Genomic DNA, 15,937 nt, shown 5'->3' on the forward strand with positions numbered 1-15,937 from the left:
TATCTGTCTGTTGTACCCTGGGACGTCCCACAAGTCAGGACCTTAAAGTCCAAAAGTCACCCACAGTCCACCATTTTTCTCAAGCCCTGTTGGCAGCTAGTTAGTCTTTGTTTCACTGATGCACTTACATTCTACTCCTGCAGCCTCAAGGTCCCTTGTTGCTCTCTGTGGAATCTCACATGTGTCCCCTAAAATTTCTCCCTCCATTTAGACCTACCCACTCATTTCTCTGTACCAAAGCCAGCTTAGTCCTTCTTCATGCTGTCATATATACTAGTGCTTGATACACCATGAGCACCAATATTTTATTCATAAATTTAGATTGTTTGTTTGCATCCATATCTCTAGCTTGTTGAAAGCACTTGAAGATTGATTCTGTCACCAGTATATTACTTTTCTCCAAACCTGGCATCATTAGCAAATTTGATGAGCATGCTTCCTGTCGTCATGCAGATCTTTGATTAAAGTGATGATCTAGAAAACATGGCCAAAAACAGCGCCCAGAGGAATGACATTGGACGTCAACCTCTACGCTGATATCGCCGCATTAATCAAGCACCAGGGTACGACTGTGCAGTCAGCCACAAATCCACTTGTCTGTCCTGTCATCTGGCCCACATTTATCCATCTTATTCACAAGGTTATGATGAGATACTTGAAAAATGCTTGCTAAATTCCAATTACACAATGTCTATAACCTTTCCTGGAAGCACAGCACAAACAGAAGAGTACAGATCGTGAATGAAGAAATCTGTATTTTAAACCTAGTCTTCTCCAGCTCTTCACCTGGCAAGGGGGTTTCTCCTCATTTTAAAAGACCATCAAATAGAAGCAAGGCCAGTGTCGCTGAGTTAAACTCAATCATCTCTGTATTTAAATGGAACTCATCTGGCACATATAGGTGGAATCATATCATCTCCATGTTCCTCCCACATCAAGACATTCATACTAAATTTCCAGTTTAAGGACAAATCCCTCACCGAAAAAAAAATGAGGACAAATCCCCACAAATGGAAGCACAGACATCACAAAGTATATATTTATGTCAAATTTCCAAAATTAGTACATATTCTTTCCTCTAAAACAGTCAGTAGAATATAGTCTAGAACCTACAGAGGATCGATTAATCCTTGTCCAGGACATGGCTAATCAATCAGCTCTCAAAACATATTTGATATCTGTTATATTATTCTCTACAACTGCATTATATGTATTTTTGTTTTTGTTTCATTTTTCTGACTCTGTTCTTGTTCGCATTAAAATACTACCATAGCAAATGTCATCCATTTTACTTAGTGGAGACTATAACATGGGAAAGAATCACAACTTGAGAAAACTATGTAAGATGAGACATAATTAGCCAGAGATTCTGGAGGACTAGAAAAGTCTGTGATAAAAAACCAGTGAGAGTTCAAAGTGTGGTTTGTACTGTCTAACACCACACATAGGTCAAGCAGAGTAAAGAGGGTAAGGAAAGAGCACTGATTGGTTTATGGAGAAAATTAAAACTAATAGTAAAAAGACACAAATGATCCTGGAATTTACTTGCTTTCTTTATCCATCAAAAACATGATTTCTAAAAGAAGAGTAGAGGCATAGAGACATGATAGAAACCAAAGGCAGACATAGGGAGATGAATACAGTACAAAAGAAGCTCTGTGGGGCTATACTGTCTATCATTTAAGGAGGTTCATGAATTGCTAAAGTCTGGATAAGAAGTAATGACATTGAGGATTATGTGAACTCAGAGCATGAGGAATAAGTAGCAGAATCCAAACAAGGATGAAATAACATGCTCTCTGGCTCCATGTCTTGGGGGGGAGATTAAGAACATTCTGGATGAGTATCTACATCCTATGCATGCTCAAGCAAAGTGAGAAAAAAATAATGTTATGATATATTGTATATATAAGTTTTTGGCTTCCTAAATAATTATCAAGTCAATAACTTCATATTTTACTTAACTTAAAAAACAACTGATAAAAAAAAAAGTTACTTATGCTTTTGCAGCAGCAGTCATGTCTTTCTCTTTGAAAAGAAGTAGTTTTCCACATAAAGTAAATGACCTTTTGAAGCTTTGCCTTGAAATTTGCCACAATACCCCAGATTGTAATTGGGATTGTAAAGTTTTCAGTTGTACATTAACCACTTTTGGAGCCGAATTTATTTTTCAGTTTACATCTTTGTTCTTTGGAATTAGTACTAAACTCATCTAATCTATCTTGCAACCTGAACTGTCATTTGCTTTCTACTAAAAGCTTTGAAATATGATCAGGAGATTTTATCTCATAAAGGATTTGCATTGTTTAGCAAATGTGATACCGTCAGAGTACAACAAAGCAATTGTAATATTAAACTGTTTATCAATTTCAGCCCCACTTATCATTCTGAGCGTGTTATGAATTCCTCCCAGCAAAAGGCTGCTTTAACACTGGTCTAATTACAGAATGCTGCTTCTTGACCTTGACTTTTTTCAATCTTTATCCTTAATTGCTGCTCAGTGTTTAAGAAAACACTTGTCTACAGAATTAGACTCTGACATCTGAAATGTTTATAAAGCAAATAATTTAGTTTCAGCTACATGTTTAGTTTAGGTGGCTACTCTTTTACATACACTATTCTGGCATCATTTTCCTGTACAAGGTTTGTTTAGAACCTTTTATTAAAAATGTACATCAAGAATGAATTATAAATGTAATAAAAACTAAACCATAGCAGCCTAGAATGATGTCCCATTGCTGTTGTGTTCTCTAAAAGTTTAGAATTTTTAAAATGCTTTACAACTGTCTTAGTGGTTATTGAACACAACTGTTGAACAACTTATGGCATTTGCAATTTGAAGGGGATAATGAAAGCCCTAAATTGAGGGAAATATCAAAATTCATCTCCTCTCCTTCAAGTCTTTAATTCTAATTCAGTGAGGCCTTCCCTAATGTCCCATATGATGCAAATCCCCTCTCCCACACTCCCCTCCCCTTTCCAATTTTTCTTCATAGTATATCTTATTATCTACCAAACTGCTTATTTACTCGTTTTACTCTCTGACGTCACTCATCACACTTCCATTAGATCTTAACTCCATACAGATAGGCTTTGCCTTAAGGGTTTCAGTCCCTATTATGTTCGTAGAACTTAGTAGGTTCTGGAAAAATGGCTGGCACATAGCAGGTAGTCAATACACATCCGAAGACTTAAATGAAAAGGCACTATGATAAGTATCTTATGAACTTTAATAGACACAAGAACAACTATCTACTATTCCCTTGGATATATTCCCATTGTAATTCTCAAGGGCATATTAGGAAAGGCACAACTGTTATGCTTATAAGGGGAGAAAACTCATCACCTAATTAATTTGCTTCTCTTATCTGTTGTCCATTGATGAAGTTCCTATCAATTTTCCCATGCAGTTATGCACATTTCAACTAATGGGAAAGGCACTGTGTACCGTATCTTTCCCACACCTAGTTATCTATGGGGGATTGCCAATTGCAGTTTCTTCTTATCTCATCTCAGTTCTGACTTGCAGATTGGGCAACCTGCCAGAATGTCATACTTCTATTGAAAACCACAGTTGGTATATATCTTTGATTACAGATATAGATAGAAGGTATGTGTATATGAACATAGTTGAAATTGTAGATTATCTGTACAATTATAATTGTAGACATATGTATGTACGTATTTACATATGTATATAAAATTGTATAGTTGGAGAGTTCAAAGTAGAAACTTTCTGAGGCAGTGATTCTCAAATCTGTAGAGTCGAAATTTGTTTTTCTTTCTTTCAAACTGTCTACTCCATAACTGAGATTTTGATAAGACTCCTCTTGAGGGGTGCTTTATCTTTCCTTCTCTCTATCTTTCCTGTACCCCACCTCTTTATCTTTGAGAGTCATTGTGTATGATATTAAGTGATGATAGCAATAATAACCCAAGAATTGCATACAGAATAAAAAAAATGCTGACAACCTTTTTGGCTCTGTTTTAAAGTCATTTTTAAGAAAAATGTGGCATGTTTAGTAAACGGATTTTAATTTTGTTTTAAAAGTAATATGAGAAGCTGCAGTTTCAAAAGATTTGGAAGTCACTGGAAATCAATGTATGGGGAAAATTTTTCATGGAAGGACCTAAAGCACTCTTCTATGGTCACTGTGCTTACAGAAAACTAGGAATATCGGTCTGCAAAGCCAGACCAAATAGCACTATTTTGAGAACTTCCATTTACCATGAGCCAAAAACATTCAGTTCATTAGTAGTAGCTAAAGAAACCAAATGGTGATGATGGTGTTAAAGTAATATCCATTCAGACATTCCAACAATCACAAATATTTACCCAAAGACCACTATTTGACAGGCCTTGAGCCATATTACATGAACCACTAATATATTCCTTACTTTAGATTCCATTGTGCTGATATCTGCATTGGAAGAAAACTGGAATTGGTTATCATATGAGACAGCAAGTTCTTTGTTAGGGTAGTAAAGAGGACTACTGTGTGGCATAAACCATAGACATCTTTAGTCCAAAGATATGGAATTTGGAGGAGTATGACTTCAGTGTTCAGGGACTTGAGCTTTGAGATGAAGATAAGTTGATCTATAACCTATAAGCTCTAATAGATGAAAAAGCTTCACTCAGAGATGATTATTAGCATTATCAAATGCCCTGAGAAGACATCCAAAAATAAATATAATGCTTTGCCAGAGCCATTTTCTAGACTTACAGTCCTAGCAATCAACATTTTCACAAAACAGAAACATTTTTAAATATTTTACTTTTTTTAAAAAATATACTATTTTTTAAATATTTTACTTTTTAAAAAAGTAATATACTAATCCATTGATTTTTTTAAGAAACAATGCTTCACTAAGTTTTTAAAAATAATTTTGTCCAAAAAATATTATTCACTCTTGCCTTTTTTATTAACAAGAGCTTTCTTTAGTCTCTCAAGTCTTAGGAAAACCACATAAACAGATGTATAATAAATTTAATTAAATTGCATTTGCTAGAAATAAAAAAAAGAGTGTTCAACTCTGGGTTCCTTTCACTGCTTTTACCATTTTCCAATTATTTTCTAAAAAGGAGTATGGTGCTGCTGTTATTTAAGTATTTTTGAGAATGAGAGCTATTCTCATATACCTTAGCAGATTAAAAAATATGGAACAGGTATAGGAAAAATTTCATGCACTTTCATCAAATTCTTATTTAAATGAGTAATAAAGGGACACGTGGGTGGCTCAGAGGTTGAGTGTCTGCCTTTGGCTCAGGGAGTGATCCCGGAGTTCTGGGATCGAGTCCCCACATCAGGCTTCCTGCGTAGAGCCTGCTTCTCCCTCAGTCTATGCCTCTCTCTCTCTCTCTCTCTCTCTCTGTGTCTCAAATAAATAAATAAATAAATAAATAAATAAATAAATAAATCTTAAAAAAATAAGTGAGTAATAATAAGGCTTCATATTTTAAAAGTCCTCTAAGGCCATCTTTTATTTTTTTAAGATTTTATTTATTTAATCATGAGAGACACAGAGAGAGAGGCAGAGACATAGGCAAGAAGGGAGACACAGGCTTTCTGTGGGGATCCTGATGTGGGATTTGATCCCAGGACCCCGGGATCATGACCTGAGCAAGGCAGACGCTCAACCACTGAGCCACCCAGGTGCCCCTCGCTAAAAATCTTTTAAGAGACCATTTTAGTCTTCCAGCTTAAAAGAAATTCATCTAGACCAGGATCTTAGCTTCTACAAATAGTTGTTCAATTTTTGTAAGCCAATCATAGTGTCATGACCATAGCAAAAATGCAGGACACTCTGAAACACATATCCAAAGGAAACAGCAGAAAGAAAAGGATAGCAAACTACAACTAAGGTTTCAGGGAAGAGAGAGATCAGGTTTATGAAAAATGCCAATGATGGCATCTTGGAAAATGAAGAATGTTATATCTGGCTCATTTCCTCATTCCATTTACCTTTGCTTTCTCAGAAAGCTAGACACATTTCAATAGCAAGTGTTGTGCCTTTCTGGGTTTAGGTAATGGAAATGGACGTTTCCCAAACTCTGAGTCTCTTTAACATACATCAGAGTAAACTAGAATCTTAAGGGTGCATTTTTTTGTGAATATCATGATTTCACAAATGCATGTACCTTCCATCCAAGAAATAAATTGAAAGATTTAAACTTCTTGCTATAAACACTAAACAGTATTCTCTATTTCCCTATGCAAATATGTTACTTTTTTCCTTCCACTGGTAAATGCATCAAATTCAGTTGCAGTGCCGAATTATAGGATCAGACTGTGTTTACTTTATGCAGGACACATTGTAGTTAAAAAAATAATTCATATGTTATATTCTCTTGATTATGCCTGATATGTATTAGCATAGCTGAGAAATCTGTAGTTATTATGTAAAAAATGAAGATGGAAAATGCCACATTTCCCTCACCCCTATCAATTACCTGTTATTTAGACTGTTTTCTAATCAATATTCTATTCATCACTACCATTAAAGAGCAGTGGCATGCATTATCTTGAACCGAAAATTATATCATAGTGTATTTAAAATAGATGTATGTATATGGCGATGAGACATAATAGCAATCCTATTACTCACAGTTCAAAGATGTCAGTGTTGCTGTCACACATATTCGAGAGATTACAAATTGCTGCAAAAGTTTCCCACAGATTTAAAGTTTTGATATGTAGCTATTTTGAAATTCCTTGCATTTATCTCTAGTTTCAAGGGAGCTTTCCGCCTCCTAAGGGTCTGGTTATATTCTTTTACGTGTGGCTGGGTCCCTAAGAGGCTTCAATAATTTGGTATGTGTCTTTTTTGGCACAGAGAGATGATAAAGTCTTATAAATCCGAATACAGTCTTGCAGCAGAGAATGCCAAGAGCTCGGCACTCTCTTTCCATTTAAGTCCATTTCAGAACGCCCACATTTCCTTTTTAATATTCAGTTTAAGGTGACCTTGAAGTTGCAGAGAAGGTACAGGTAGTTGCCTCTGTAGGCAAAAGAAATAAGATCCTTCAGTGAGCCATTTAATTTCTGGTAAAAGCAGATTACCCGCTTTGCAGAAATAATTAGCAAATGAATAGATATAAATACCAATAGATGTAGAAGTAGATGGGCTACCCCAAGCAAGCATTACAGAGTATGCACCTGTGCAAGTCTAGCCATTTAGGTAAACTACAATACACTGGTGCCCCTGGAATGTTCCAGGGCAGTCCTGGTAATGGTAGTGATTATTATTTTATTTTCAAAAACTGACCAAATATTCAACTTGGGGAAGGGTAAAGTGGGAATGTGTCTAGCTTTCCAAGTGTATCAATTTCATGACCAACCTGGTAAAAGTTGATCACAGTGGAGTTTTCTTTGTCATTCTCTGTGAATCCATGGTGTTCTATCTCCCGGTGCTACCTCCCATAGCTCTTTGTCATCCCAGGTGCAGAAATATGCATGCTGGGAATATTTCAGTGTTTTTTTCTTGAATTCTTGTGATCACCTCCTTAACCTTTTACTTTATACTGGAAAATATACAACAGCAAATATTTCTATTAAGACACAAATTGTTATCACCCATTGGCATTTGTTGGTAAAAGGAAAATATACATACATACATGAACAAAACATGCCAAGAGAAACGGACTATATATTCATCTTAAATATTAAGGCAAAATTTTGTCCTCCCCATTGAATATGTCAGTGGAAAAATAATTGAATTTTGGGCTAATGTAATTGAATACTTTATTTATTGATTATTGGCTCTAATCTCAGGGAGATTTCAAGATGCTTATAATCCATTTCAACCACTACTAATGGTCAGTTTGCATGGTTTCTATAAGTTTTATTATCATTTGTTAGGTTTTTTTTGCAGAGGAAGAATAATAAAGGGAAACATTTGTGATTTGAAATCAGGCAATTGGTTATTTTTAAAAATGTTAATTGTACCCACAACTAAGTTTCATGTGCCTATTTTGGGATGTATTAATTAGCTCATTATTTTCATGTTTACCATATCACCATGCACAATTTTTTTTTATTTTCAATAGACATAGACTATCCTTGAAGTTATTCAAATAAGTTATTAGAAACATAGCAATCTAAATTCTACATTGATAAAAAAGCAATGAAAATCTTCTCCCCAAAAGAAATGTTTCTGAATTTTAGGTGCACTAGTGATGGAGTAGAGAGTGGAATTTCAATTCCTCAAAAGTATTGATGATTGTTAAATGCTGTTTACTCATCAGTTGGAAGAACAAATCAATTCACTACTCATGGTGCTGAGGAACTAGAAAGTCTACTGCTGTTATAGTTTTTGTTGAAATAATTTGCTAACTTCACTGTGAAACAATAACTGTAATTGTTCCTACTTATGAGATCCTGTGAACGTGTTTTAATTATCAACAAAAGTAGTGCAAATTCAAAGCGATTTTAATGACTCCAAATTTGAGTCTTGAAGAGCTCTGTATGGCTCATCCACATTTAACATAATTTGTGACTTATTTGTGGGGCTCCAAGCCTTCAATATACTTTAGGCATTCTGCTAAAACAATGCGATTTTCACTTTCCACCTTGTATTTTCTTGCAGCCTAACATGAATTCTCATCACTACCACCCACCCCCATTTCTGCAGAAGCCAAGGTATGGCTTAACAACAAATACTTAAGCTGGCTAAATTTTAATGTTGGCTGGAGGCCATTAAATTCTGTGGGTGTTTATGTCTTCATTTTGCAGAGATGAACGAAGGGATTTTGATTAACTGTCAAAATCAACTAAGAAGGAGAGCCAAGAAAAATGCCTCTCATCATTTCATCAGTTCCTAAACATAATAGACAGGTCTCTTCATCAACTCTTCCCTTCTGTCCATCTCACTTATGGCCAATGCCACATAACAGATTTTCTACTTCAGCCCATCATCATGGGCTGCCATCATTTCTCTTTGATTCACTTTTCTGCATGGGCCCTCAGCAGAAATACTCCTGAGTAATAGAATCCATGAATTCAATGCTACTATGAGGTAGCCTCCAAATATGTCCATCATTTCAAACCCAACTCTTCAAGGATAACTAAGACACTTTCCCCTCTCAGAAGCATTTTCTCTATAAATTCCAGGTGTGATGGGATGATAACCAAATTCCTTCCACATTTTAGGCCCAAGCACACTACATGGATTACATTATTTCTCACTCAGCTTCAGCGTCCTTTGTCCAACAGCTGTTGCTTCATGTTTATAGGTCTTGCTAACAGGTGAAGAAAAGCAGAGAGTGGATGAGGTAAATCAGAGAAAAAGAAGGGGAGAAATAAGAAGCCAGGATCAGAAAATCCTTCCCTCCTTAGCTGATATATTTGTGGCTCTCAGTTCTTAAATGTGCAATAGGTTCTACACACAAATGACACCCCAACCATTCTCCATAGTCCGGAAGGCTGGTTTCTTGATTGCTGTAAAAACCTCCAGGCCTTTTGAATATACCATGAAACCAACTATCAGGAGATCGTTGGGTGACTCAGCGGTTTAGCGCCTGCCTTTGGACCAGGGCGTGATCCTGGAATCCCGGAATCGAGTCCCACATCGGGCTCCCTGCATGGAGCCTGCTTCTCCCTTTGCCTGTGTCTCTGCCTCTCTCTCTCTCTCTGTCTCTCATGAATAAATAAATAAAATATTTAAAAAAAAAGAAAGCAACTATCATTGACAGAACTTGGTGATAAGAAATTAAACTATACAAACTTCCACCTTCAAGTAAGTTTAATAATCTACTTCTGTCAAGAACGGATTTTTGTGTTTTTTTCTATACGTTGCTTCATATGCAGTGCAATTGAAGCTATTTAGAAAAACGATGCATATCAAATCAATAAATGATGAAAGATTTTATAAATGGGAAAACTCTAGTGTTTTTAGTGGAGAGTGGTTTCACTTGTCCATTGGGATCAATATAAAAGAGGCTTTTGTTATGCACAGTAAAATGTTTCTCAAGGTGTTTTTCTGAAAGGTAGCTGTGTTTTCTTTATTGGGGATTTTTCAATCTGTAACACCTTGGCATGAACCACATGTCCAAACTGAATAGGCTGTACCCTGAAATTCAGCCATGAACAATAATTTGTGCATGCTCAAAATATAATTAAATAAATAATATTACTTACTTTTCCTAGGAAACCATGATCTCTCTTTACGATGAGAACATTCTTTCAAGTATTGGGAGATTCACAGAAATACTTGTGCAGAAAGAGAATTTTCCTCCATTAGCAAAGATCAGATCACTAAAAAGGTGCAGTCCTGAAATTTTCGAGTGCTATAGCTGAAGGGATGTAATCTAACTTATGTCTTATAATAGCCACATAGGAAAAAGCTGTAGCCTGCCCTATCCAATATGGTAACCACTAGCCATTAAGCATGGTTTGGCTAGACAAAATTGAGATGTTCTAGCCCACAGAATACACACTAAATCTCAAAGACTGCCTACAGAAAAAACACAATGCAAATGATCTCATTAATGATATTTTCTATTAAGTTCATAGTGAAATAATATTATTATAGATGTATTAGGTTAAGTAATAAAATATTACTAAATGTAATTTTTTTACTTTTTCATAATACGGTCACAGGAAAACTTAAAATTACATATGTGACTTGCATTGTGTTTATATCGGACAGTACTGCTATAAAAAAGAATTCAAGCAATCTGTCTGAGTCTATGATAAATGATACCAAAGAGAGCAATTCCTTAAAATATATTTATTGAATTTGTTTCAGAAACTCCACTTATACCCTTAATAAGTTACTGTTTTACAGAAAATATATACTAAACTCTGCTGCTTGCTAAAGGCATAATAACTGGTTTGATTGCTCCAACACTGGGGAGCCTAATGACAAAACCCAATGACTGCTGGCAATAACACACAGCAATCTTTTTAATCATATCTCAATTAGCTTTAGAAGTTTCTCATTTCAGGGCTCCCAGGGGTCTCATTGCTTGTCTTTTTCACTGGAGATAAACAAAATCATCTGTCTTATATTCATCTCCAATATTTGTTTTTGTTGCGGTGCTGGTGGTGGTGGTGTTAATAAGCTGCAGTTGTTGATAGGGCTGTCTGCGGCAAACATCTCCGCTATAGATGTCTTATCCTAGCAGAGCACAACTGAAGTACTCCTGTGCTGGGGAAATGAGCTGGACTTCCACCAGGCAAAACACTGGAAAGATACTTGGGAATGACTTTGGGAAACCCCAGGTCAAGGAAGATGCAACGTTTAGTTTTTTTTCCTCAGAGTAGGAAGTGGGATATGTACATCTGTCTATGACAGAAAAATGTTTAGAGACTATTACTAGTATCACTGTTACTATTATCATTATCATTATTATTATGATTTTCCTTAGTTAGACTGGATGAAAGTATTAGCCATTTATTCCTTCTTTTACTTATTCATTCATCAGTCACATATCATCAATTATGGGAAAGGTTCTGGGGATACAGAGGTTGAAAACATGATATCTTTGCCTTCAAGGATCTCACACTCCAAGTCACTTTCATTATTATGTATATGTAAAGCCTATTTTTCTTTCCCAATACCTAGATTTTTTAATAACTGATCTTCAAGATTGGTAAGGAGAGGCAGATCTGTTTTGAAAACACCTACTACCTATATCTCTTTTACAGGAATTTTACAGGAATATACCATATACCTATATGATATATATGCAAATCTATAATCCCTGTTCATACTCATATCTTTGTGTATGGGTATCTATAACTGATAGATACAACCCATACTTGTATCTATCTAGTCTACACTTAAAATATACACCACATACACGTGACTGAAAAAAGCCATATTCAGCAATGGTTATCCTAGATATAGGCAATAAAATCAATGTAATTAATATTATTAGACTAGATGAATAGTTGGTGAAATACTGTAAATGGAACTAAATGCTATGCTGAGTTCGTGAACGGGATAGAGCCACTAAGCTCATTTCCGGCAGTAAAAGAATGCTTCATGACAATCAGTTTTAGGGATTCCGTCCAAGAACTAAGGATTTAGCGGGCTTCCTCCAGATTCCTTCCATATATATCATTGCTTTGATGAGCAGTAATCTAACACTATCTCCAAAACTCTCAAGAATGGCCATGATTAGTATGACCACCACATTCTTTTTGGGCATAGGATTCAGGACCCACAATCAGTCATAAAAACTTACACCTCCCATAGTCCTGGTGCTGAAACTAATTATAGAAAAGATGACCCTCCTCGTTCTGTCCCAAGTAATGCCACACAGAGAATGAACCTCACTAATGTCTTCAGCAAACCTCTCCTTCATTGTAGCCTAAGCTCCCTTGTGATACAGCATTGTGGACCACATGGTAACGGCAGGATCTAAACTGTGTTTGCATCTTTAACTCTCATTTTGTCCTGACCTTTCGAGAAGGAATGTTGTCAACATATTGTAATGGGCCCCTCAAGTTTTACCACAAATTACACATTCCGGCAAGGGGTGAGGTCCTGTTTTCTTTCTTGAAAGGGCCACCTGGATCCAGTAAGTCACTCCCAGGTCATCAGCTTTTTGCCCAGAGAAAGGCTCCAGTTAAAGACTTTCAAACTCTTTCAAGTTTTAAGGCTGTCAAAATAAGAAATGGTTTTACTTCCTATCCAGCATCCCCATGTTTATTCCTTTCTCTCCTTGACTGTTCAACCTCAAAACCTACTGCACAATATAATTAACTCCGTGTGCTCTAAAAACTAATGAAAACCTTAGACACTTAGGGAGCTTTGTGAAGCACATATCAACCAGAGGAGCCATCAAATGTTTTGTTAAATGGGATCTCATGCCGTCTAGGCCAATTAGTTACAATAAATGGCACAGAGCAGGAGGGAGGCTCTGGGTGACAACAGTGCCTCGTAATATCTCTGCTGGAAAAGCACAGGGATTAGCATAAATCCATTCAGGATTAGATAGGCAACGGATTGGCATTAAGGGCATTTGTATAGTTTTGAAATTTTACATTGGAAGTAACTGAAAAGCAAGTGAGACTTTGCATGTGATTTATTAAGTTCAGACTCTTATTTTTCCATTCAAGTCTTCATGGAACAATCCTTAACAGAACTGCCGATCTTGCTCATACCAGAGTGTTGTCACTTGCACTTAATGAGAGCATGCTATTGGGGAGTGAAACAAAAGACAGAAGTGTGAAGTCTATCTTTCAGATAGTGAGGGAAACCATGAAGCAACTTGAGATTGTTTAAGTAAGCATGTTATTAGTGCATGTCGGACATACAGAAAGGATCACATTCATCCAGATCAGAGCATCCAGGGCAAAGAACAAAACATTACTAATGCCACAAAAGCTCCCTTCTGGATAATCAAGCCCTGACTCATACAGAGATTAGTTTTTAACTTTATATGTATGAACTCATTATAGGATGGGCTCCTCAGTGTACTTTCCACAATCACCATTACGTTTATGAGGTGTATCCATTTTCTTGGGTGTAGCAATTATATGTTCATCTGCATTATTCCATAGTATCCTTTGCGTACACACAATTTACTTTGGGTTATTCCAGTTCGGGCTATTTTATTATTAGTTGCAGAGGTAGAATTTAGTGATTCATCAGTTAAATATAACACCCAGTGCTTATTACATCACGTGCCCTCCTTAATGTCCTCACCAAGTTACCCCATGCACCCACCCACCTCCCCTACAGCAACCCTGTTTGTTTCCTATAGTTCAACGTCTCTTACAGTTTGCCACCTTCTCAATTTTCATCTTATTTTATTTTACCTTCCCCTCTGTTCATCTGTTTTGTTTCTTAAATTCCATAGGAGTGAAATCAGATGGTATTTGTCTCTCTGACTGACTTATTTCACTTAGCATAATAACCTCTAGTTCCATCTACATCATCGCAAGGGGCAAGATTTCATTCTTTTTGATGGCTGAGTAATATTCTGTTGTATATATTGTATACATATACATATACCGATATATATATATATATATATGTGTGTGTGTGTGTTTATACACACACATACACACACTACATGTTCTTTATCCATTCATCTGCTGATGGATATTCTGGCCTCTTTTCATATTTTGGCTATTGTGGAAATTCCTGCCAAAACATTAGGGTGCATATGCCCCTCTTAATCACTATGTTTGTATCCTTTGTATAAATACCTAGTAGTGCAATTGCTGGGTCATAGGTAGCTCCATTTTTAACTTTTTGAGGAATTTCCATACTGTTTTCAGCTATTTTGAATAGTGCTGCCATGAACTTTCATACATACATCTTTGGGGATGCATAGGTACCCATTTCTGTGAGGTATATATCTAAAAATAAGCTATAAGCTTATTTTTAGCAACTCATAAGCTATTTTATAACTCATATTTTAAGCAACTCATAAGCTATGCCTATGTTCAGTTTTAGTAAATCCTGTCCACCTGTTTTCCAAAATAGTAATACCAATCTAATTTTTGCTGTAAATTGAGAATCCTAGTTGTTTCTCATCCTTGCCAACTCTTGGTATTATCTGTCTTTCTCATTTTAGCCATTATAACAACCATATGCTGTTACACTGAGTATAAATCTCATTGACACTTCTCTGATAAATAATGTATTTGTGTACGTTTTGATAAATTTATTGGTGTTTCAATATTTGAGCTCATGGTATTTTATAAAGCCATATGTCAGTATAGAGTTCATAATACCATGAATTTTCTCTAGGCTGAACATAGATTGTGTCTATCCCTCTGAGAATATTTCTAACCCTGATGGTTCTCTCCTGGACTGGTCGAGAGTCTCAATGTCCCTGTAGAGCATGGCCCACAGAATTTTCCTTTGTATCTGTCAACTGTATGTTAAGCAGTACAAAGTAGAAGGGAGCATAAAGCCCAAAGACAAACCCTCTATGTCTACTAATGTTTAATACAACAAGTAAGATTCAATGCCACATTGTTTTCTTACTTTGGCCCAATCATGCCTTTAGCATATTATCCTTTATCCTCTATGAATACTTACTACTTAGAGTCTGGACTAATACTAAACAAAATATACTCATTCATTCATTCATTCATTCAGCAAACACTAATTATGCATTCATTATGATTCAAGGATGTTCCTGGATATTAATAATCCAGAAAAGCAAGGTCTATGCCTTCCTCGAGCCTATGTCTAGTGATATAGCAGACAATGAATAAATACACAATATAACATTATTTGAAATGCTGAAGGACTCTGAAGAAAGTAAATTGTAAAAGGAATAATGAAACACTGGTCCAGGGAGAGGGGAAGGGGCGTTTTTCACAGGATGCTCAGGAAAGCCTCTCTGTAGAAATGAACTTGAACTAATACCCAGTTGATGAAAAATGAAATAAAAAACCTACCAGCCAAGTGCCGAAGAGAATTTCAGGAGGAGGGAGCTAGCCCAGGGGTTTGAGTGAGAGAAAGAGGGGCAGAGTGGTTGGAGCCTGGTAGGAAAGCAAAGCAGGAGGTTAGGGATATTGAGGTAAGTCCAGAAAGGTGAGGTTCTGTGAGCCAGGAGGAAGAATTCAGATTTTATCATATCTACACCAAGGTGACAAAGGAAGGCCTCAGACAGCAGAGTGACAAGTTCAGATACTTAACCCAATGGGCTACCCTCAGTTTGTGTAAATTAAATTTACTGGAATACAGCCACACCACATTCCTTCATCTATTGTCTATGGGTGGTCCTATCCTTGGTTTCATGGTTTCATATACCACTACCAGAAATGGTATTATGAACTCTATGTTCAGCTGTGGCAAAGACAGTAAATATAAAATAAATTTATTTATAATTTCAGCAAACCTGAAATATTTTTTATATGGCCCTTTAAGAATAAGCTCTCTGACCTCCGTAAGATCACCCTGGCTGCTCTATGAAGCATGAACTACAGAGAGCGAGAGGAAATTCAGGCAGGAGATGATGAAG

At 36.2% G+C, this 15,937-nt stretch overlaps 1 protein-coding gene across 2 annotated transcripts in view; it reads right to left on the reverse strand.

The window, feature by feature from the left end:
- GPC6 (glypican 6) overlaps positions 1–15,937 on the reverse strand; it is a 1,085,955-nt gene that overhangs the window by 611,758 nt on the left and 458,260 nt on the right. The window lies entirely within an intron of this gene.

The sequence above is a fragment of the Canis aureus genome, chromosome 17 (genome assembly GCF_053574225.1).
Source record: "Canis aureus isolate CA01 chromosome 17, VMU_Caureus_v.1.0, whole genome shotgun sequence".
Lineage (NCBI taxonomy): Eukaryota > Metazoa > Chordata > Mammalia > Carnivora > Canidae > Canis > Canis aureus.